At 39.6% G+C, this 23,465-nt stretch overlaps 1 long non-coding RNA gene across 1 annotated transcript in view; it reads left to right on the top strand.

Moving 5' to 3' along the window:
• LOC125630344 (uncharacterized) overlaps positions 1-19,650 on the top strand; it is a 63,101-nt gene extending 43,451 nt beyond the window's left edge. Inside the window, exon 4 of the long non-coding RNA XR_007354641.2 lies at positions 19,409-19,650. This is a non-coding gene — a long non-coding RNA (uncharacterized LOC125630344). The remainder of the gene's footprint in view (positions 1-19,408) is intronic.
• The last annotated feature ends 3,815 nt before the right edge of the window (positions 19,651-23,465 follow it).

The raw sequence follows: 23,465 nt of genomic DNA, 5'->3' as shown, positions 1-23,465 counted from the left end.
TCTGGCTGAGTGGCTGCAGTCCTCTCATCATGATTTAAAGATTTCAAGTTACACATCATTCCATTTGTTAAAAGCAATTGAAAATCTCACGAATCTCTGCTTGTAGTTATACACAACAGTGACAGTCATACTTCTAAACAGAATTGATTGGATTCCTTTTATTACATTATATCAGTAACATTCTTTTTTCATTCTTCATGCCACTGTGCAATGTGGCTACACCTAAGTTTTAGGTGTAGAATTAAAAAAAAAAAAAGTCAATGTGGTCCCAAACGCCCAACTGCCTTTTTCCATGGGGCAAGACTCAGGCCACCTTCCCAAAAGGATTTCATCCCTGTTTGTCTTGCACATTCAGTATACGGGGGCCCTTTCCCCAAGCATTAGATTTAGATTTAAGAAGAGGAGAACTTGCCAATTACCACCTCTGCCAGGATGTACCTTCCAACCCCTGGACTCTGATGCAAGTATGATAAATTACAATGCTGTAAAATGGACAAAACAATCACATATTCATACAGGACCTGATTCTGCCACTCTTACATTGAGCACTCTGTCACAATCCAAGTAGCCACTTTTATTTCAACTTCAGTAAGGATCCTCAAATTGGGACTACAGACATTAAGAGGAGCCACGGCTAAAGAAATGGTAGATCAGGGTGAAAAGGTACAAAACAGCTCTCAGTTCTTAACACAGAAGGTTCACAAGATTCCTACATAAACCTAAATCACAGAGAACAAACTAAAGTACTAACAAGCCTGTTGTAATCCCTTACGGAAAGTCAGGTTTGGGGAGGGAAGGTACTACAGCTGCTAAAAGAGAGCAAGGCAGCTAATCACACTCTGCAGACAGCCTAAAAAGCTGGTCTGGGAAAAAAAAAAATCAAGGGAAAACCATTTCAAGAAATTTTGGAAGTTATTTTTATTTCACAGTTTGAAATGTATCAATTGTCACAATGTTTCGCAAAGTTTTCCCTGACCATTTCTTTTTTTAACCAAAATCTTAATCAAAATCATTTTGACTTTTTTTTTTATTCACCCCAGTCCCTGTTTTTCTTTCCCCAGGCCCTCTGTTTTCACTAAGAAAACATTTCTAGTAAACAGAAAAATTTGAATAACTATTTCAAAAACAATTTTGATAACATTTCTGTAAAAATTTCTGCATAAAATATAGCTGAAATTTCATGAAAAACAGAACATTTTGTTCATGATGATTTCTGCAAAAAAAATCTTTTTTTTTTTTAAAGGGCAATGTTTGATCAAAATCCCCACCCTCTAGTTGTGAAAAAAATTAACCAGCTCTATCAGACAGTTTGTACTAGCCCACTCATTTAATCCAGAGCGATGACAGTTTAAAAACTCACTAATCCTGTGTCTCTTAATCATTGTGGATCCATACCATAAAATGGATTGGTAGTGGACTTTGCGAAGCCCCTGCTGCACAGTGGGTTCCTGTAAAACCTGCATGTTTCTGAAGGAGGCAGAAATATTCATTCTTACCATTGTCTGTAAGGTAAATAAATGATATGATATAATCAGAATATTTTCACTTGCATTAAATTTCACAAAAAGTTTTGGTTTTTAAATGTAAGTAGGAGCTGATACTGCATTTGCAGCAACTGATAGTCAAAATGTTCATAACTCAGTAAAAGAAAGACTACAGTTAGTCAAACTACTGGTATTCATGGTACCAAAAGGGATTATAAGCACTTGCTTGATGTGTAAGACAATATTAGCAGTGTCGTTGACCTTTTAAGTTCTGCCAGTAGGGAGAGCCTGAAATCTTTTCAGACAAAAACCAGATAGCTCAAAGACCACATAGTGCATTTTCATAAAGCCATCCTGACACAGAGAATTTAACCGCCATGATCAATGTCACTGGGCCAAACTCATGTACTGACTTGCATTTCTATGCTATGTCACTGAAGTTTCACAGGGTGTAATTTGATTCATTGCAATTACATGCAATTTAAAATTAATGATCACTTTTTAAAGGGGGTAGCCAAGGGCAGGTGTACATTTGTGCAGCCTACTGTGTACCTACCTATATATGTACATTCAGTTACCAGGGTTGAAAGTGCAAATCAGGTAATTGTATGTATACATGGCTATCTAGCCATTTCTCATGCAGTCACCTAATTTGTTGTGTAACTGCCATGAGTGTGCAGTTATTTGTGCATGTAGACCTCAGGCCTCCTTTTATAAGTGATCATAAATGTCCATGACTACTGGTCCAATTTTGGGTTAGAGCTGTGCAACCTCACTGAATGTAATGGGTTGCAATGGTGTAACTAAGAATAGAATTTGGTCCCATAGCAATCAGTGGAATTTTAATGAGTAAGGATTACAGAATTAGGACCTGTATGCTAGGAAACTCCAGGTTATGTTGTGTATATGTAAGGTAACTAAAAATTAATCTGAGATAGTTTGGCTAAAATATATTTTGTAAGAAAATTCAATTCTTCAGAGGTCTGTTATTTAAACATTTGCACTACATAAAAAACATAAATGCCACTGTCTCTCAGTGTGCTACGTATATAACAGACATGAACTGAGAGACAACAGTGGACAGACGCATGATACAATTTACTTTAATTGCTGAGAAATAATGCATAACTCTTCCAAGGTAGATCATGGCATGGTGAAAGCCACTAGGTCAAGAATATATTCTATATTCTAAGTGCGATATGCATTGTATTAAGCCACTCCTCAGGGATAATGTATTAGCCCATTTTAGTAAGTCTTCATGTGAAGAACTGCCTGTAAGCACATAGCGCACACAGTCATTTAGATAGATGTCAATATCTTTTAAAAAAAACTATTTTACTTCAGGGTAACCATTTGTGTAATAAGGTGATACACTTATTTTCATCGAGTATCAGAATCTGGCCCAAAGTAACATAGACTCACAATACCCCTTGTGAGGTGTCTGTTATTTTCCCCATTGAGTAAATGGAAGCATTTAGGCTTTAGGGTCAAACTGACTTCAAAGTAGCAGTAGAATCATAGAATCATAGAATATAAGGGTTGGAAGGGACCCCAGAAGGTCATCTAGTCCAACCCCCTGCTCAAAGCAGGACCAATTCCCAGTTAAATCATCCCAGCCAGGGCTTTGTCAAGCCTGACCTTAAAAACCTCTAAGGAAGGAGATTCTACCACCTCCCTAGGTAACGCATTCCAGTGTTTCACCACCCTCATAGTGAAAAAGTTTTTCCTAATATCCAATCTAAACCTCCCCCACTGCAGCTTGAGACCATTACTCCTCGTTCTGTCATCTGATACCATTGAGAACAGTCTAGAGCCATCCTCTTTGGAACCCCCTTTCAGGTAGTTGAAAACAGCTATCAAATCCCCCCTCATTCTTCTCTTCTGCAGGCTAAACAATCCCAGCTCCCTCAGCCTCTCCTCATAACTCATGTGTTCCAGACCCCTAATCATTTTTGTTGCCCTTCGCTGGACTCTCTCCAATTTATCCACATCCTTCTTGAAGTGTGGGGCCCAAAACTGGACACAGTACTCCAGATGAGGCCTCACCAATGTCGAATAGAGGGGAACGATCACGTCCCTCGATCTGCTCGCTATGCCCCTACTTATACATCCCAAAATGCCATTGGCCTTCTTGGCAACAAGGGCACACTGCTGACTCATATCCAGCTTCTCGTCCACTGTCACCCCAGGTCCTTTTCCGCAGAACTGCTGCCTAGCCATTCGGTCCCTAGTCTGTAGCTGTGCATTGGGTTCTTCCGTCCTAAGTGCAGGACCCTGCACTTATCCTTATTGAACCTCATCAGATTTCTTTTGGCCCAATCCTCCAATTTGTCTAGGTCCTTCTGTATCCTATCCCTCCCCTCCAGTGTATCTACCACTCCTCCCAGTTTAGTATCATCCGCAAATTTGCTGAGAGTGCAATCCACACCATCCTCCAGATCATTTATGAAGATATTGAACAAAACCGGCCCCAGGACCGACCCTTGGGGCACTCCACTTGATACCGGCTGCCAACTAGACATGGAGCCATTGATCACTACCCGTTGAGCCCGACAATCTAGCCAGCTTTCTACCCACCTTGTAGTGCATTCATCCAGCCCACACTTCCTTAACTTGCTGACAAGAATACTGTGGGTAGCCATCCAATAACTTTGAATGCAAACAGGTGGTTCAAGTTGCATACTCAAAATCTGAGCTAGAAGCTAGAAACCAGTTTTTCAAATGTTGCCCTTAATGTCCATATGCCTCAATTTACCCAACAGGTAAAACAATATTTACCACACAAGGAGTAAATTACTTGCTTAGCATCACACAGTGAGTCAGTGGCAAAGGCACTGATAGAATCCAAGTGTCCTGCCCTGCAGACTTCTTTAAACAGTAGATACATTCCTTCTTTATAAATTGAAGCCCTTGCTTTATCCATTACTGCTTTGGGTTATGTTGTAGCTTTTCTCTACCTTTAAAATAAAGGATAGATTATTTCAAAAATTATTTTTCATTTAAATTTACTTCAAAAGGAAGGTCAATTTCATTGCTATATTTTGTTTCTCTGTGTTTAGGTATCTCTCACATTTGTCTCTACACACTTTTCTTCACATTCATACCTTGTCAGGGACTGGAAGGTAGTCTGAGCTAGAGGTCAGAACAGGAGTCAGGGAAAGGGACTTAGGGTCAGAACTGGAGTCAGAGGCTGTATGCTAGAGCCATGTCACAGTCAGGAATCACAGCTGAAGATCAGGAACAGAGTCAGAGGCCAAATGCCAAAGCCAAGGGTCAGAGCTGGAGTCAGAGAACGGGGACAGGAACAAAGCTGGGAGTCAAACAGCATGGTCTGTAGCAGAAGCAAGCCAAGATACACCTTGTATCCCAACTGGCTTATATAGCATACCTGGTCCAATCAGGGGCTCAGGAGCTCCTCCAATCAGCTCCCTCTGGGCAGTACCCTTACTGGAACTTAAGGCCCTACAACTCCCAATTCTCTTGTCACTAGTAGAGCTATTGGGTAGTGTTGTGGCTGCGGCAGCAGACCATCAACCTGGGTTTCGGATCTGCAGATCTTCCTAGACCAGGCATAAACAGCTGTGACTCGCTTGTGTTCCATAGTTATACCTGATCACGCCAAGTTTTAATGTTGTCCTTTATGTCTGATCATTGTTTGTAGCAGTACAGTAAACACTTCAGGGGTCCTCAGACTTTTGTACTGGTGACCCCTTTCACACAGCAAGCCTCTGCGTGCGACCCCCCCCTTATACATTAAAAACACGTTTTTATATATTTAACACCATTATAAATGCTGGAGGCAAAGCAGGATTTGGGGTGGAGGCTGACAGCTCGCGACCCCTCATGTAATAACCTCATGACCCCCTGAGGGGTCCCACCCCCAGTTTGAGAACCCCTGCACTACACTATAAATGCTAAGAAAACGAAATACAGAAGTGTGACAATTTTCAGGTTTTAAAAAGAGACACTATTTAACATTCTAAGTCCCAAATAGGAGCCCAAAAATAAAGCTATCATATGGTTCAGTGGACAGGACACTGGACTAGGTTTTATTCCTGGCTTGCCACTGACCTGGCCTCTGAACTTGGATAAGTCACTTCACCTCACTATGCCTCTGTCTCCCCTCACATCTTTTGTCTGTTTTGTGCATTTAGGCCATAATTCTAAAAAACCTCATGCAAATAATTAATTTGACTCATCTGAATTGTCCCATTGAAATCAAGGGGCTACTCATATGTTTAACATTAAACACAGAATCTGGGCCTTAAATTGTGACCTTTTGGGAGCAGGGACTATGTCTCACTATACGTTTGTGCCGGGCACAGCGCAATGGGCCCTGTCATAAATATAAAGGGAAGGGTAAACCCCTTTGAAATCCCTCCTGGCCAGGGGAAAACTCCTCTCACCTGTAAAGGGTTAAGAAGCTAAAGGTAACCTCGCTGGCACCTGACCAAAATGACCAATGAGGAGACAAGATACTTTCAAAAGCTGGGAGGAGGGAGAGAAACAAAGGGTCTGCGTCGGTCTGTATGCTGCTCTTGCCAGGGACAGAACAGGAATGGAGTCTTAGAACTTTTAGTAAGTAATCTAGCTAGGTATGCGTTAGATTATGATTTCTTTAAATGGCTGAGAAAAGAATTGTGCTGAATAGAATAACTATTTCTGTCTGTGTATCTTTTTTGTAACTTAAGTTTTTGCCTAGAGGGATTCTCTATGTTTTGAATCTAATTACCCTGTAAAGTATCTACTATCCTGATTTTACAGAGGGGATTTCTTTACTTCTATTTACTCCAATTTCTATTAAAAGTCTTCTTGTAAGAAAACTGAATGCTTTTTCATTGTTCTCAGATCCAAGGGTTTGGGTCTGTGGTCACCTATGCAAATTGGTGAGGCTTTTTATCCAACATTTCCCAGGAAAGGGGGGTGCAAGTGTTGGGAGGATTGTTCATTGTTCTTAAGATCCAAGGGTCTGGGTCTGTAGTCACCTAGGCAAATTGGTGAGGCTTTTTACCAAACCTTGTCCAGGAAGTGGGGTGCAAGGTTTTGGGAAGTATTTTGGGGGGAAAGACGTTTCCAAACAGCTCTTCCCCAGTAACCAGTATTTGTTTGGTGGTGGTAGCGGCCAATCCAAGGACAAAGGGTGGAATATTTTGTACCTTGGGGAAGTTTTGACCTAAGCTGGTAAAGATAAGCTTAGGAGGTTTTTCATGCAGGTCCCCACATCTGTACCCTAGCGTTCAGAGTAGGGAAGGAACCTTGACAGGCCCCTAATCCTGGTTTGAGCTTTTGGGCACTACCATAATATCCCAATAATAGATAATCATTGTGGGCTGACCTAAACCAAAATAAATTGACAGAATTTCCACTATAATCTAAAGGGCTGTTTCACCACTGTCTTGCATCCTGAGCCAGATTCTGCACCACGCACCTTATGCCGTGTGCAATACCTGAACAAAGTAGGTGTAAATGCTCCCAAATCAGAATGGCTGTATTTTACACTCACTTGCCCAACTGGAAGTAACTACAGAGGTACAGAGGATGCAAGGCCCTAAATATGTAGATTTTTTTAAAATGGCACCATTTCCGTAATTTAGTGAACCTCCCACAAAAAAACCCCAATATTTTCTGCTGCCTGTTTCTGTGCAGCAACATGTAGCCCACATGATTAGCAGAACTATACTGACATTATCCAAGATGTTTGGTCATCATAAAGCAAATGTAAAATGAAGTTTATGCTGTTTTAAATTTAATTCTCTTCTGGCCAATGTATGTGGCTCTATTATCTTCAATGGATTTTCACCCTTTTACACCAACAAAGAACCAAACAAGTAACCAATGTTTACCAAATGAAAAAGGAAAAAACTAAGGGGGAAGATGTTAGGTTAATCCTTTTTAGTGGATCATACAAAAAATGTATGGTGATAAAAGGCAAAGTAAAACTATTAGAAACACTTGATGATATCCCTGTACATTTTTTAAATAAAAAGTTGAATAGCATGTAAAAGCCCTTTTAGCAATTGAATCACATTGTTATAAACTTCAAAAATGCCAGGAGGAACACTCAACAATCCAGAAGCTAAATTCCTGATTGCTATTGTTTTTTTTTTCTTTTTCTTTTCATATATTTATTTTGGAGTACACCTTACTGTTGCTTTCATATACTTGTATAATGTTCATTGCTGCTAAGAGAAGTCACACACATGTAGAGATTAGAACTCTCTTATCCAAAGAATTCAATTTTGAAATGAAATACAGGCAGAGCAAATATGAGATACATAAGGGATTTGGAGACTTTGTTAAAAGTAAGGAAATGGTATTGGGATTTTGTTAAATGATAGGCAAGGAAATCTTCCAGCTACCACAAAGTGATGTCAGAATGATATTTCCATGAACTGGGAGCAAAGGAGGATTTTCTTACAGGAGGAGGGTGGGTGGGACATCTGAGGTTGCTCCCTGTGATATACATGGAGCATACATTTATTGACTGTAGTTACAATTATTTTCTTCAGCCAGCATGTACTGAAATGAATGTGTAATACCATATAGGTATTGGAATTTTCAATCCAAATCAGAATCCTAATTAACTGTAAATCAGTAAAGCCAGTAGCCCGAGGTAAGTTAAAATGAGAACTTTGTACATGAAAGGCTATATGTGCCCCCAAATCTAAGTATTCTCTACTTATAAACTGCCAAATTCACTGAATTAGCTTCGGTGGCTTCAATTATGCTCCTCGGGGATATACAAGAAGAGTTAATCCAAAACAAATATGAGTTTGCACCTCAGAGAACAAGTCATTTTATGGTTTTATATCAAAAACCTCTGACATAAGAAAGAACACAAAATATTTGTGCTAAGGAAAGAATATAGTATTAAAGCCATCAGAGAATTTGGCCTATTGTATTTCATCAAGTGCCTCTTTAATCTGTACATTTTTATGTTGAAAAGACATTAATATAAGGGGGGAAACTACATAAACATCATTGAAACTTACAAGCACATTTGGAATTCACACAGAACGAAGCTCAACATTCGAAGAGAAGCATGTTACAAAACAGATGGAACAGGACTGAGACCGAGCAGTGTGTTGTCTGAGATACACAGAAGGCTTTTGATTGTATAGGTCATGGGCTTGATTTTGATTTCAATGGAATCAGGATTAGGCCCTAACTGAAAATTTGGCTCTATGTGCTCATGCAGCACACAACAAAGCAAAATACCGTAATCCCTCTGTGCATGTTGGGGAGTTTTTGATTCCTTGTAACCCTTCTGCCAGGTGGAGCCAGCAGCAACCTGAGCTGGGTTCAATATCTAGGGGTTCCTTTCCATTGATACAACACAGAACCGGCTCGAGCCCCCTCCCAGTAACGTGGGAAATTTACACACCACCTCTGAGAGGCAATACTTCCCCACTCTCAAGCACAGAGTCTGAGTGTAGAAAAGAAACTTTTAATAAAAGGATGGAAGTAACTGGGTGTTAATCTGGGAAAACACTGCAAACAGGGTTCATAAACATAAATCATAAGTTAAAGACCCACCCCCAAGTAGGTTGGGCAGTATCCTTTTCCCCTCAGGTTCTTAAGTCCAGCAACCCAAAAGTCCCTTTCACAGGCCTGACCCTTCCCTGCGCCCCACTCACAGTTGCTGTCCTTGGTCAGTGCAGACCCATAGTTCAGAGGTGCATCTGCAGAGTTCAGCTCCCCCCTGGGTGGAGTAAAGAGGCACCTTACTCGCTTTGCTGCACAGGCACTCGCTTGCCGGCCCTCTCTGCCAGCTGCCGTGCTGGCCACTCCTGCTGGCCGCCTGCTCGCTGCTTCCACCGTGCCTCTCCACCAGCTGCCCTGCTGGCCACTCCTCTCTGCCACTGCCCTGCTGGCTAACTGCTCACCGCTCTTGCCGTGCCTCTCCACCAGCCGCTCTGCTGGCTGCTCATTGCGCCTCTCCACCGCACCAGCCACTAGTTCACCAGCTGACTGTTAGTCGCCTTCTGCTGCCACTTGCCTCTCTGCTGTGACCTCTGCACATCTGTCTCTTAGTAATTTTCAGCTCTTGGCAGGCTGGGCAGAAACACTGCCCCATCTCAAGTGATTTCAGCTCTCAGTGATTTTTAGCTCTTAGCAGGCAGGGCAGAAACACTGTTCTACCACAACTGATTTCAGCTCTGATTGGGCATTTAACATAAGAAAGAGGCTCCTAAGGAAGCCTGTTTAGTTCTATTTTTGAACAGTGGGGAGGAACAGGTTAAACCAGTCTAGGAAATACCCTTGATGCGGTTGTACAGCCTCCTGGCTGGGGATACCTGCCCCCACCCTTCTTACTTTCACAGGGCTCTGACATTCGAGCCTGTGGCTTAACGAGGTTCTTTCAACTGAGGGTGGCCCCCTCATTTGGGACAGGTTAAGCACAGTCCTGCTTTCCTGTATTCCTACAATAATTACAACATTGGTAACCATATTTCACTACCCCTGCATTCAGTACCCAACATCAGCCAAAGTTGATCACTTCGACACCACTGTATCTGCTGAATATGTGAACAGAGCAGGAGCAAACCGTATTTACATAAACACACCCAAGTCATTCCCTCTCCCAGCTAGCTGTCAGGGAAGCATTCATTCAGACCCTGCTTACATCCTCCCCCCAGCTGAGAATTTCTTAGGGTCGGGGCATATTAAGGCAGGGGTGTCTACCTCTTCTCTTACCCCAGCAACCTCCTCTGGAAATTCCAGATGCACAATGACATACCCTTGTTAGGGGTATTCATCCATGCTGAGGCCACACAGGCCAAGGCCTGTCAGTGGCTGTATAGGCAGGTGCCTAAGCATCCATTGGTAGAATGATTGAAATATAATCGTCACTTGAGATCCAGTGTCAACCACTGCTTTACATTCTGTCCCTTTCACCTCACAGTCACCTCTGCTTGAGGCCCTATCAGTCCTGAAGGGATCGCAGCTGGACAGTCTCTTCTAGGGGAGTCTTCAAGTCCTGTGGGCCTGGGTGGCCCCCTTTCCCAGACCCTTTGGCAGTTCCTCATCCCCTCCCAACTGATCCTCAGCTTTCCATACACTAAGGAGGGATTTTCTTCATTACAGCACTTAGCAGCACTGTGTCCATCTTGACCACACTGGTAGCAGAAGAATTGTCCTTTCCCCCTTTGCCTGGGTGGGATGGTGGCTCTAAATGCCCACCATCAGTACACTGCTCACCATCAGTACACTGGCTGTTCGTGTGCTGGCTGGCTCAGAGGGTTGGGCTTCCCAAAACTCACTGGCAGCCTGCCTTGCTTCCTCCTCTCTGACCTCTTTTATCAGCTGGGAGTAACTTGGGGGCTGTTCCTGTTGTTCTCTTAACTGGAGAGGAAGTAGAATCAGGTGCTGATATTGAGTTCCTCTTACAATTTGAGCTGGTCTGGTCTGATCCATCTGCTCAGCAGTCATGGCTCCCCTCTTGACAGCTCTCTGAAGCACTCTCTCCAGCATCTGTACATAGGCTGAAACCTTCTCGCCCCTTTGCTGTCGGGAATTAAGGAACTTACAATAACCGTCTTCACAGCCCTCCACACTCCCAAAGGTGTACTCAAGGGCCTCTAGGGTGTCCTTCACACTGACCCCAGGGTTAGTGAGCTTCAGGGTGCGAATCACATCTAATGCTGGGCCCCTGAGGCTCTCTACTAGACATCTTCACTTTTCTGCATCTGGTATGGCCCACTCCTGCAGCATTTCAGTGGTATGTTCTAACCAGGGTTCCAACTCCTCTTCCCCAGGTATTGGTCCCTGCTCTGCTTACACATGTAACTATCTTGTTTCATTAATGCTTAGTCATCACATAATTTTAACACAATTCACAGCCAGAGTCTGCTACACTTAATCAGGCTGAGTAGTACCTCACTCAAGAAGTTGCCCTGTTGATTCTAAGGTTGGGATTTGGGGCCCCGTGGATTCCAAGGCTGGGATCTCAGCTGCTGTACTTCAACATTCTACAAATGCAATCTTGCCAAAATGTTGTGCATGTCTTTCCTCAGGTATATCTTCATTCACTTCAGCAGGCTCCTCAGTCCTACAAAGCATACTCTGAAAACTGTCAGATATAGTGAAAAAGAAAGAATAAGAAATAAGCATAAGTAAATTCTGACCACAGGCTAATACACCAATGGACTCCGAAATCTCATTATTTAGGTTCAGAATAAGAAAAGGGGACCTGTCCCTTCTCTCTACACTTTCAGAACACACTTAAGCGATCAGAACGACCTGTTACAGAAACTGCAAAACATAACAAATCAGAACAAAACAAAAAACAGGCAGTGAGAGTGAGGTAGGAGGAATCCTGGGGACTATCCGATGCCACAAGGTCAATCTGCCCTAATCTCCCCAAACTGTGAATCTGAAATGTTGATGACAGAGAGTATTGCAGAAAATACTGATGGGAAGAAGCGTGGTGGGGAACAATGAGAAGGATTAAACAATGCTAAAATCTGTGGGTTTTAAACAATGCTAAAATATCAATGATCATCTTCTGATGTATACAATTTACCATATTGCAGATATAAGTAACAGAAACAGTAGGAAACTGAGCAATGGTAATTAGGCAGAAAAGCAGGGGGGAAAATACCTACTGTAGAGATCCATTCAGTGGTGGATTAATGATTTTGCCTCCCCTAGATCCAGAAATAATTGCCGCCCCCCCCCACCCCAGCTCACCTCCGCTCCGACTCCACCTCCTCCCCTGAGCGCACTGCTGGGTCCTGCTTCTCCCTCCTCCCTGCCAGTGCTTGTGCGCGAAACATCTTCGTGAAGGAGGGGGGGGCGGGAAGGGGGGGGAAACGTGGTGCGCTCAGGAGAGGAGGTGGGGCTGGGGGAATTTGGGGAAGGGGACCAATAAGGGCAGGAAGGGGGCGGGGAATGGGGGCGGGGAAGGGGTGGAGTTGGGGCAGGGCCTGGGGCAGAGGGTGCGAACGGGCACTGGGGGAAGCAGCCTCTGGCTGCTATTATAAATTTGCTGCCCCTGCAAATTTGCCACCCTAGGCCTAGGCCTTGTCAGCCTAGGCGTTAATACGCTGCTGGATCCATTACTCTCCCAAAGGAAATGGTGGAAGCCCCACACAGCAGAGAACAAGTCCTCACTGGAAGGAGGATGAACGACAGAACCTCTCTTCTTCAAATCCCACCTCCAGTACCACTTCTTTCTAAGGGTTGTCTATGGGGTGAAACAAGAGTAGGAATGGCTCTGGCTCAAGCAATGAGCCTGTTAGAAACGCAGATTTCTGTTATGCGTTGTCAATGGATATGGACAATTTTCTCTGTAACACCCCAGAAAAACCACCCCTAGCATGAAATCTTGGCCCCATTTAAGCCAATGAGAGTGTTGCTAATGACTTCAAGGGGGGGGGGGCAGGATTTCATCCCAAGCGTTTGACTACTATAGGCATATTAACAAATATAAAACAAAACATCTATGTGCCAGATACTAAATCTCTGTGTACTAGGTGTGCCCCTGCTGGTTTGCAGCACATGCAAACTAAGAAGGTCATGTGGTACTATCAAGAAGTAGACTAACTTCAGCCATCCTGGGTACAGGACCTAATGTGGTAAAAAGCCCACGCTGTCAGGGTTGTGGTGCAACTTAGATCTGCTCCCAGACCAGAATAACTGCCACCAATGGAAGGCAGGAGTGCCAGTACCACCTTTGTATTCACTAAATGGTTGTCTAATAGCATGTGTTTAGCCACATCTGTCAGCTACATCAGAGAACCTGCTCAATGTTCCATTCGGGAATGTTATGGATATGTGCAACATTCCTTGGAAGGATTTAAAAGATCCATACACTCATGAATAAATTATAAGAAGATATAATTATGGTATTTTCATCTCTGACTGATATAATTTTGCTCCAGTATTATCTAAGCACATGAAGGGAAGCTACTCAGATCAGCACTCTACGATTTCAAGAGAAAAGAAGCAACTCTAAATATTTGTGAAAAGTGACATATTTGGTAAATATTGCCCCAGATAATTGTTCAGATTATCCACTGGGACCTCAACAGAAATGTGTTTCAGATAATGCTACTACTGTATATTCACAGTCCAGATGATGATGTGTTTACTGTGAGTTACAAAAGTATTTTGAAGCCAGTCAAAAGTATCTTGAATAAATTAAAAAATGCTAAAATCAGACTAGATACAGGGATAGTTACTGGCAGAATACTATCCATGTGTATCTGCAGATGTCACCCACAGCCCAAACCACAAACATAGAGCACAGTCCTGAAATTCTCAGTCAGGTCCAGCTGGTCTCCTGTGTGCAAGAGGGTGTGTGTGAAAAGGACACTCCCCCTCCTTCTCTTTCACACGCACACATACACACACACACACCTGTGCAGTGGTCAATCATAACTGTAGTTCACGTGTAGATCCTGTACAGGTATTGCTTCCTTCATTCACTCGGTAAGACACAAGATTCCCGACAGGTCCCACAGCCCCCACAAAATGGTCAACAGATCTTTTCAGCTACATAGATGCATCATAAGGTAGACCCTTCTGTGCTCCAGAGAACTGAGGATGAATACTTTCCAATGGTCCTTTTAGGCACTGCATTTCAGAACTACACCAACAAAAAACTGAACCCTAATAATTACTCAGGCATGTGCTAGAAAATTTAGAGTGGAATTTTCAAAGGGCTCAGAGGACTTAGATGCCCAACTTTCATTGAAGATCAATAGGAGATGGATGCCTTAGTCCCCTTTCAAAGTTTCAGCTTGTACAATTCAGCAGTACATCCCTATTCAATAAAGCATTTAAGCACTTGCGTAACTTAATCATGTGTGTAAACCCCATTAACTTCAATAGCAGTTAAGTGCTGCTTCAAAGCTTTGCTGAACTGGTTTCTTTGATCCTGATCCAGCAAAGCACTTAAGCACATGCTTATCATTAAGTATACGTCTACTCCCACTGACTTCAATGGGCCTAACTTTCATGCTTAAAGTTAAGCATAGGTGTAAACACTTTGCTGAATCATGGCCTTTTTAATAACACAATGGTCCAAATTCATCTGTCATGCAACTCCAGTTAAATCAATCGATTTAATGCAGAGGCCTATGGTCCAATATATTCTGAAGGCAAAAAAAAAAAAAAAAGTCCATTGGTTTGGAAATGCCAAATATTCTAAATAATAAAATTAAACAAAATTTAAATAAATGGAATGCTTTTAAATAATTTTAAAAATAATGTAAATCAAATTAAAGACCCAGTTCAGGAAGTACTTAAGCATGTGCCTTACTTTAAACACATGCATAGTTCTGTTGAAGTCAACAGCACTATTCACATGATTAACTTTAGGCATGTGCTTTAAGTACCTTAATGAATCAGGACCCAGGTATATAAATCCTCTTTCATGTATTAAATTAAGTAAAATCCTTAAGAATTCTTAAATCGTGTCGCTTTGCCTAAGAAATCAGAAGTGCTGCTCTACTCTGATGGTTATATGTTCACAATAAATCCAGGCACAAAAATCAATAGAAATATTTAAGCCTGTGATGCTGAAGGAGTGTCCTTTGGAAAAAGATCAAATGTTAAACAATTGAATCTCATATCACTATGGCACATTATTACTACAGGCAAAGAATTGTTGACATTCATATTTATTAATCTTTTTTTCAGAAGAGCGTGGAAACATTTGGCAAATAAAATATATGTGATTTAATTTATGACACCTAATTGTTCTAGATTTTCTGGGCTTCTCCACTGTGATGCAAATTAATGTGAACACGTTTATATAAAGTACGTTGTATAAGCAACTTACTAATTGGTCAGATATTTCAAATTTTATACAAGTAGTTTGTTTCACAAAAAAAGAATTATGCAAGGAAACTAAATAGATTCAAGAAAAAAATTAATAAGGTCATACGGATATGTTTTGTTTATGCAGGATGCCACAACTATATCCTAAATATATCATAGGTTTATGTTATCATAACAATGTGTCATTCCCAGCTATTAATCTATGCTACAGAGTACTGCATGTATATTTAATATTCCTCAGAAAGACCATAAGGCTTATTTACATTTTCTATAGGTATTGAGGTTTTAAGGATATTTTAATATTGGGCTCTAACTCTCTACTGTCAGAATGCTGTAAAGTAAGTAAAAAAGATTAAGCAATGATCTAAGCTTAGTCAAATCTATGTTCCGAATGCCAATAATGATGATTTGCCCTCAACAAAGACAGTTTCTAAAACGATGTCATTCTTCAACTTTCACAACACTGTGCACTCATCACTTCATACAGAAAAATATTTGAAGAGGAGCTGAATATTATATACAACACATGTGATGGCATGTGTTCCGATAATTTTAACAGCAAATCATAAGGTTAAAGAAAGTATATACAAGATGAACAAATGGATTCCTAGTTGTAAGAGTAATCCTATTTAAATAAATCTGGCATTTAGCTGAAAAATTACTGCTAGAAAGTTGCAATATCTAGAGTAAAGTGATTTTATTTACTTTTAACGTATAGTTAAAAGCTTGGAATCATTTTTCTGTACTTCACTACAATGTCCGCATCTTAGTCACAGGACAAAGTGTAATTGGTTTGTTTTTTTTCACCATCTTGCATTGTGGAAAGAACACAGTTTGCAGAAATTTAATTTTGATTATTAACAGGAAATTGGTCACAACAACGAGGGAAAATTGTGAAAATTAGTGTGCACAAGGTCTAAAAGAACAAAGCATGGCCATTATTATCATTTAGAATTTATGAACTAAAATGTATTTTTAAGACAAAGTTAATGCCTCCCTTTGAAATACTTGTGTTAAAATCAAAAACACAACTTTAATAGGTGACAGACATAGGTACTGTATGAAGAATTACAGCTTAGAAAATTAATAAAAATAGTATCTAAAACAGTATTAGTAAGATATGAAGCTCATTCATTAATGGTCTCTGTGATAATATATCACTGAAAATGTTGCATGAAGGACAGTCTTTGATAGGATTATGTACAGTATAATAGCAAGATATTGAAATTAAAATTCACTGAGAAGATACATCTTGTGAACTGAAGGGTAAGAAGATAATAATGGTAACATTAATAATAATAAATAACAAGTATAAAATGATTCACATAAATAGAATTTCCATCAGCAATCATTATTGTAATTATGGGAATGATAAAGTAATAATCTACAATAAATAGCTAATCTTTATTGATTCACTATTTAATTTCTTTTTTAAAAAAGCCTTTAGAGTTGCTGTCAATAACAATAATGTGTACAAGGAGAAAAAGTTATACAGTGCATAAATGGTAATAAAACAGTACTGCATAATCTGTTTCTAAAGAACCATTTGAAGATATTTATATTCTTTGGTGCAAGAAAAGAAAAAAATATTCCTAAAAGAATTTCCCCACTTATTTAATGAATGCTGTGGGATTTACTTTAACACATGGTTCTGGGGGGTTCCAGAGACGTATTGGGAAAATTCAGAAAGTTCAGTATCTGGCTTTTTAATCACAACCTTCTCCAAGGTTGGAATTGTTCTTCATCAATGGCATCTAGGAAGAAAAGACAGACCATCAGCAGTCTGACCTACAGCAGCCCTAGGGGCAGTTCCACTGCCACCAGCAAAATTAGCACTAAAGGCAACCAAAAGGCCAAGCTAGGGGCCAGATAAGAAAAATAGCAAGGAACTAACTATTACTGTTAGGAAATATATTCCAGAATTTAGCACATGGGTCCTTCAATTGCCAAACAAACGTTCTGCTAGGTAGTGGGACTTCATTCTAATGCTAAAGCAGATAAAAGAGAAAGGGTCAGAAGGATCTTAAACAGTATTTAACATTGGGGGCTGACAAGATCACTGGCATCGTATTGTTGAAATTAGGGTCCAGTTTTAATTCCCTTTGGATTTGTAGCAGAACTTATGGAAAAAGCTTATGTTGTGTCTGAAAAAAAATACATTATTATGAAGAGAAAGACTAAGTTTTAATTCATTTTTTATTTATTCTTCACCATAAAGATGCCTTTTCTTAATTAATAATATAGATACACCTGGCCTTTGAGCCTGCAAACATTTAAATGTCTCTTCAGCCTCTTTTATTTCAAGTTAAGAAGGAGTTGATTCATAAAAGAATATTTACTTCTATGGTATATAGCATTTTCACAGTTGTGCTATGTGTTGTAAGACAATGCAATCTATAAGAGCCCCAATCCTAAAAACATGTAGGCAGGTGAATACCTATGTAAATAATCCCTTTGAACTTAATGGGCCTATTCATTTGGGAAAAATTACCTACATATGTGTATGGATCCTTACTGTGAAAACATGCAAGAATGTATGGACAGTGTAATACATTAGAAAGGAAGTGGCAACTAACAAAAACAATTAAGGAAAAGAAATGCCAGAACTCTCGTGGGAAAACAGACCAGTACTGAGTGCATGTTGTTATCTCCCTCTCACAGTTTAAATTCATATCCTTCCAGTGATGGCATCACACATGCAGGCATTAAGACGAGAACAAATGATCATTGCTGCACTCCAGGTATTTGATGTCCAAGTAGACTGTGCTGCTCGTGCAAAGTTGTGGGCACAAAAATAGAGGCCTGGTTAAAGTTGAGATGGAAATTTGCCCCTGAGAACGTTGCATTATTTCTTTGTAAACTGTATAAGAAACATATTAAAAGGAGTTGCTGCTTATGTGAGATTAACTGGTGATAATTTGAAATATTTGATATGCTCAGAAGTTCAACAAAAAGACACTGCACCTTTAGGACAGACGTCAATGATATGGTTTGCATGTAGTAAAAAGCAAAATGTTTTATTAGCATGACAACTAACCAGAAATATGCAATGCTTAACATTGTTGTTTTGTTTTTAGAAAGAACATCTCACAACCCACCCATACCCAAGAGGGGCCAGATGACATGTGGTGCAGAGTATTGACAGATGTGGGATATGTCTAGATATGTCTAAAGACATAGAAAAAATTCCATATGAGGAGAGATTTAAAAAATTTGCACTATGTAGTTTAAAGAAAATATGAGTAATAGGACACAATACGCAGATATAAAATAATATACGATATATAGAATATATATTTGGAAGTCCTATTTACCCTTTCTCATGACATTAGAACAAAGAGACTCCAATGAAATTAACAAGCAAGACATTTGAAAATAATAAAAAGAAATACTTATTTTTCATAGCCTGTACTTAACCAGTGGAACTCATTGCCGTGAGATATTATTGCAGCTTACCAGGATTCAAAACAGAAGTAAACATTTATAATACCAACTCCCATAGTTACAGTAGACAGGACAAAACATTCTATAGAATATAAAACTTCATGTATTAAGACATAAACCAGACAGCTGCCTGGGTTTAGGAAGAAACTTCTCCCATAGGAAAGTTGCATAATAATTGTTCATTAAGTGGTTTCTTGCACCTTTCTCCTTAAAAGCATGAAGTACTGGCCAATCTTGGAAATGGGATAGCGTACTAGATGGACTGTGAGAATTTCTATATTCCTTTGATATTAATAGTTTTCTTTGATTTTCCACAAACCAAGATGGACTAATCTGACTTCATCCCCTAACAGCCAGGTTCCTCTTTTAATTGTTATTGGTATTTTATCCACTTAATTGCTCATCTTCTCTGAGTAAGACATTTGGTACTAACACCTTTGTGGCATTTATGTGTGCCAAATTTGTGGGATGGCTCTGATAATTATTCATTATTCATGACTATAAGGATAATTCTACAGCCAGATACCCTGCAAATTGTAAGTACCTATAATAGGGCTGTCCTGAGGCAGACTTCTTGAATGTTATTTCCATTTGAGGAATTTAGATAAGTTTGTTTTCCCCTAACTTGAGTTTGAATATCTCTAATATTACCAATGTGGCCATCCCTTCCTGAAGCTGATCCTTCTTTTCAGGTAGTGCACTCATTGCTGTGGATGGAGAAGTCTAAGGATTGGGAGCCAGTCAGACCTAAAAAGGAAAAGAGCTAATGGATTGCTTTAAAAAATTGAAAAAAATATGTGAATAAGTATGTGACATTATACACACTGTAAATGGGGTATGCAATCTTAAAAGAATAAAGCCATAAAATTCTGCTGTTTAGCCTATTGTTAATTAGATCATTTAAATATATTAAAAAATAACTACTGAATTTAAACTGTTCCCTTTTCTATACTTTATTTCTCTTGATGATTTCTTGTAAAAGTAAAATGATCTCATGGTTATTTGATAGCTCTACACTTTAGTCAAGATGCATTGTATAAAATATAATGCAGTACAGATGTCAAACCAAGAGCTAAATAGCTTATATTTCTAAAGACCCATGAAAAAATATTAACACTATAGAAACAATGGTTCAGTAATTACTTTTTGCTGTGGAATAAGGTTAGGCATTTATCCTTATAGATCCCTAATACACTTAAAGTCAGCTCTGCCCCTGTGGTCCTTTTACATTTGTTGATAAATGTATTGCACAGGATAGCTTGTATGACCACTACAGTATTTGAGGTCATGCTAGGCTGTTAGCACAAATGGTGTGAACAATAGTTTATATGCCACTTAACTCCTTGGGAGAAACAGTTAACCTTGCCAGAGAGGACAGATCAGTCATGTATAGTTATTAAAGTCTAGAAGGTTTTGTTATACTCTGAAATACTTTTATAAAAGTACAGTACTCTTCTGGTATTAGTGTTCCCAAGCAGGAAAGCAACAAAGCAAACAGTCATCTTTAGTGTCTTTATGAAAGGGGTATTCAAAGTAAAAAAAAAAAAAAAAGTTTTCACAGATATGTCTCACTCAACACACCTGCATTGCAGAAGCTGCAAATATATTTTATGTTACTCCATCATTAGACTTCCTGGTGCCTAAATTCCACCAAATTAACAATACAGAAATCTATAGCTCTGAGAGATACAGATTATGAAAGATTTCTTTTGGTGGCCATAGCACTGAAATCAAAACACAAACAAAAGTGGATCATTTTGATTATAAATTTCAAATTCCGAGACATAATTTACAATTATCTAAAGAAAATACCTTGGAAGCAATTTTAATCCCCATAGTCACTCATGGATAGGGAGGGCAGAGTGAGCAAGGAAAAATGGAATAGAATGGGAATTTTACTATGGACCTATCTCCATCTCAAGAACAGAATCTGGCAATGAGACTGACATTAAAATCATCAACTACATTTTAATTATGTAGTAATGTAGCCACACTACTACGTACTGTGAGCCAATGACTCTATTAACTTAAACAATCTAAGCAGGGCTGGCTATGAGATCTCCAAGGAATGCCGAGGTACCACAGGAAATGGTGCTGGTGATTCAGTCAGTGGCACTCTTCATTCTAAGACAATATTGAAGAAAGGGGCCTCTCTCAGGTGAAATATAAACATATAAGTCTTCAGCAATTGGTGTCATTCAAGATTCCATGGCACTTTTGGCCCATAGGAATGCTTGGGCCATCGGGAACCTCTGGATGTCACAAAGGAAGGTTGTAGCAGCTACACAGCTTCTGAATGCCCAGCAGAAGGTGCATCCTCTAGGCAGTTTGTCTCCTTGCTGCCCCTAATGAGACCTGTACCTAACTGGTAATTGAACAATATATGAAGACCACTTTACCACAACTGAAATGGCACCACCTATGGGATGACTCACAACAGCTGTGCAGTTGTGTACAGAAATGGTACACAGCAGTTTTAGGAAAGAAGTAATAAAGAATACCATTTCCCACATGCATGTGGGAAGAAATGTCTTAAGGGGTAAGCTGTAGCAAAAATCTGTTTCTAGATGCTTAGTAAACTACATAAATTTATGTACACATTTACTTATATGTCAGCATTTTGTTATTAAGAACTGATACACCAGGAAGGAAGTCAAGTGTATTTTCCATGGCTTTAAGAGTAGGGAAGGAAAAAAAAAAAGAAAAAAGGAGACTTTTACCACCACTGCCTATTTAAATCTTCCAACTGGCAAAATTAAACCATGTCTCTTTATTTATTTATTGTACTTGTAAAAAGATTAATGGGGATGTGATTCCTTCAGGCTTTTACATATAACCCCTTCACACAAAGAACAAAATTATACAGTGCGGCAAACGAACTAAATTAGCTACATTTATTTAAATAACTGCTATGGAGGAAACAATAAATCAACAAAAATCCTCACAAAAATGTGTTTACAAAGTGTCTTGTAATTTGTTTTAGCAACGACACAGATTTTTAGCTCTTAGCTAAGCTTCCTTCTAACAGGCTATTATCATATCATCTGTTAATGAGTGTTTGCTATAGAAAGAGTCAGATTTCTAGCAACCAAAAGTATTTGTAACTTCTACCGTACTGTCCTCTAAGACATGGCTGCCCTCCCAACATGAAATAGATTTTCCTAATAAACATTTTTTCAGAGGTTTTTAAAAACTTGGGAGACAATCAAAATTAAATGACAGAGCTTTGTTAAATCAGAAAAAGAGGTTATTTGAATGGTCATAATCATGCAATTATCTCATCTTCACTGAATTTCAAAGGGCTCTATCTATATCTAGTTCTATATCAGGAGTAAGTGAGTAGGGGGAGCTCTAATGCTGAACCTGTGATGTATTCATAAATCAGTACTTTCAGAGCCTGTCATGGGCTCCATAATGAGGGTCATTATTCAGGCAGAGTGTCAAAACTACTATCAAAGGACCTTCTCAGAATCACAATCATTCTGTTTCTTGTTAAATAAGCAATGTAGTACACAAAAATGGCAAACAAGAAGCAGGTCAATTTGATACAGTATGAGGGCACAGAGACCTCTAGAGTAATTTACCCTCTGGGAATTCTGATGGCTTGTGAGATAAATTATATACACCCTTGGAAAAGATTAATGGTAATAAAATCCCTGGAATATTTTCAGAAAAAAATGTCCGTATGTATGTACGGCAACTTCAGTAACAAAGAAGATATTTTCTAAAGACATTTTAACAACTGCTAGTAGCTCTGTGGAAAGCTCCTAAATCTTATTAGCAAATTGGCAGCACTCAGTGGCAGTGCCATATTTCGATTTTCTGAGAGAGTTTATTTCAAAAAACCCGACAGCTTTCCTATGTCAAACAGAAGGGGGTTTGGAAAAAGAAAAGGGAAGACACTCATTCATTGCCAAAAATAGATTCCATGAGATGTACATGTATTGATCTCCTTTTATTACCGGCAATAAGAGATGCAACAACAGAAACTATTAACAAAATGTCATGTGGACATTTGACCAGACATGGTAAACTTAAATTATTTAAAATTGATTGAGATCAAGCCTGCTAAGTACTCAGCACTCTCTATGCCTTCTGAAACCAATAGGAATTGAGGAGTTTCAAAGCTTCACTAGTTCGGGCTTCAGCAGTACTCCATTTGTCCACCTCATACAAAAATATCACACCCTGTTCATATGCATATAGACACCTATGTATGTTCACATACAGTATATGGCCAAGATTTTCAAATATAGATGCAGAAAGTTAGGTTCTTAAGTCTAAAGTTCAGCTCCTACATTCCTACATGGAGAACCATACAGGCTTACCCCTCTGAACCAGCAGAGCTCCATTTACTTCAATGGGGCTTTCTCATGGCTGCAAGGGTCAACTGTACAGAACAAGCAGCACAACGCGAACCAGCATCTAAATTAGATTGCTGATTTTTAAAAGTGGTTTCAATGGGAGCTTATGGGTGCTCAGTTCTTTTGAATATCAGGCCACTTAAGTAATCCCCAAATGAGGATTTAGGAGCCTAACTTTAGGCACTAATTTTTTTAATATCTTGGCCACACATGGATGTTGGTGTGCAGTGTTTGCATTCTGTGGAAAACTCAGCAATCATTGCATTCAACAAAAAGTATAAACAAAATATTGCTCAAAAAATTAAAGCTTGGTTCTTATCAAGGTGAGCAGTAGATTAAAAAAAGTCACACTAAATTCCTCATAAATCCCTCAGCTTCACTTTAC

Source organism: Caretta caretta, chromosome 1 (assembly GCF_965140235.1).
Source record: "Caretta caretta isolate rCarCar2 chromosome 1, rCarCar1.hap1, whole genome shotgun sequence".
NCBI classification, from domain to species: Eukaryota; Metazoa; Chordata; order Testudines; family Cheloniidae; genus Caretta; species Caretta caretta.
This window is presented reverse-complemented; position numbering and strand designations above follow the sequence as displayed.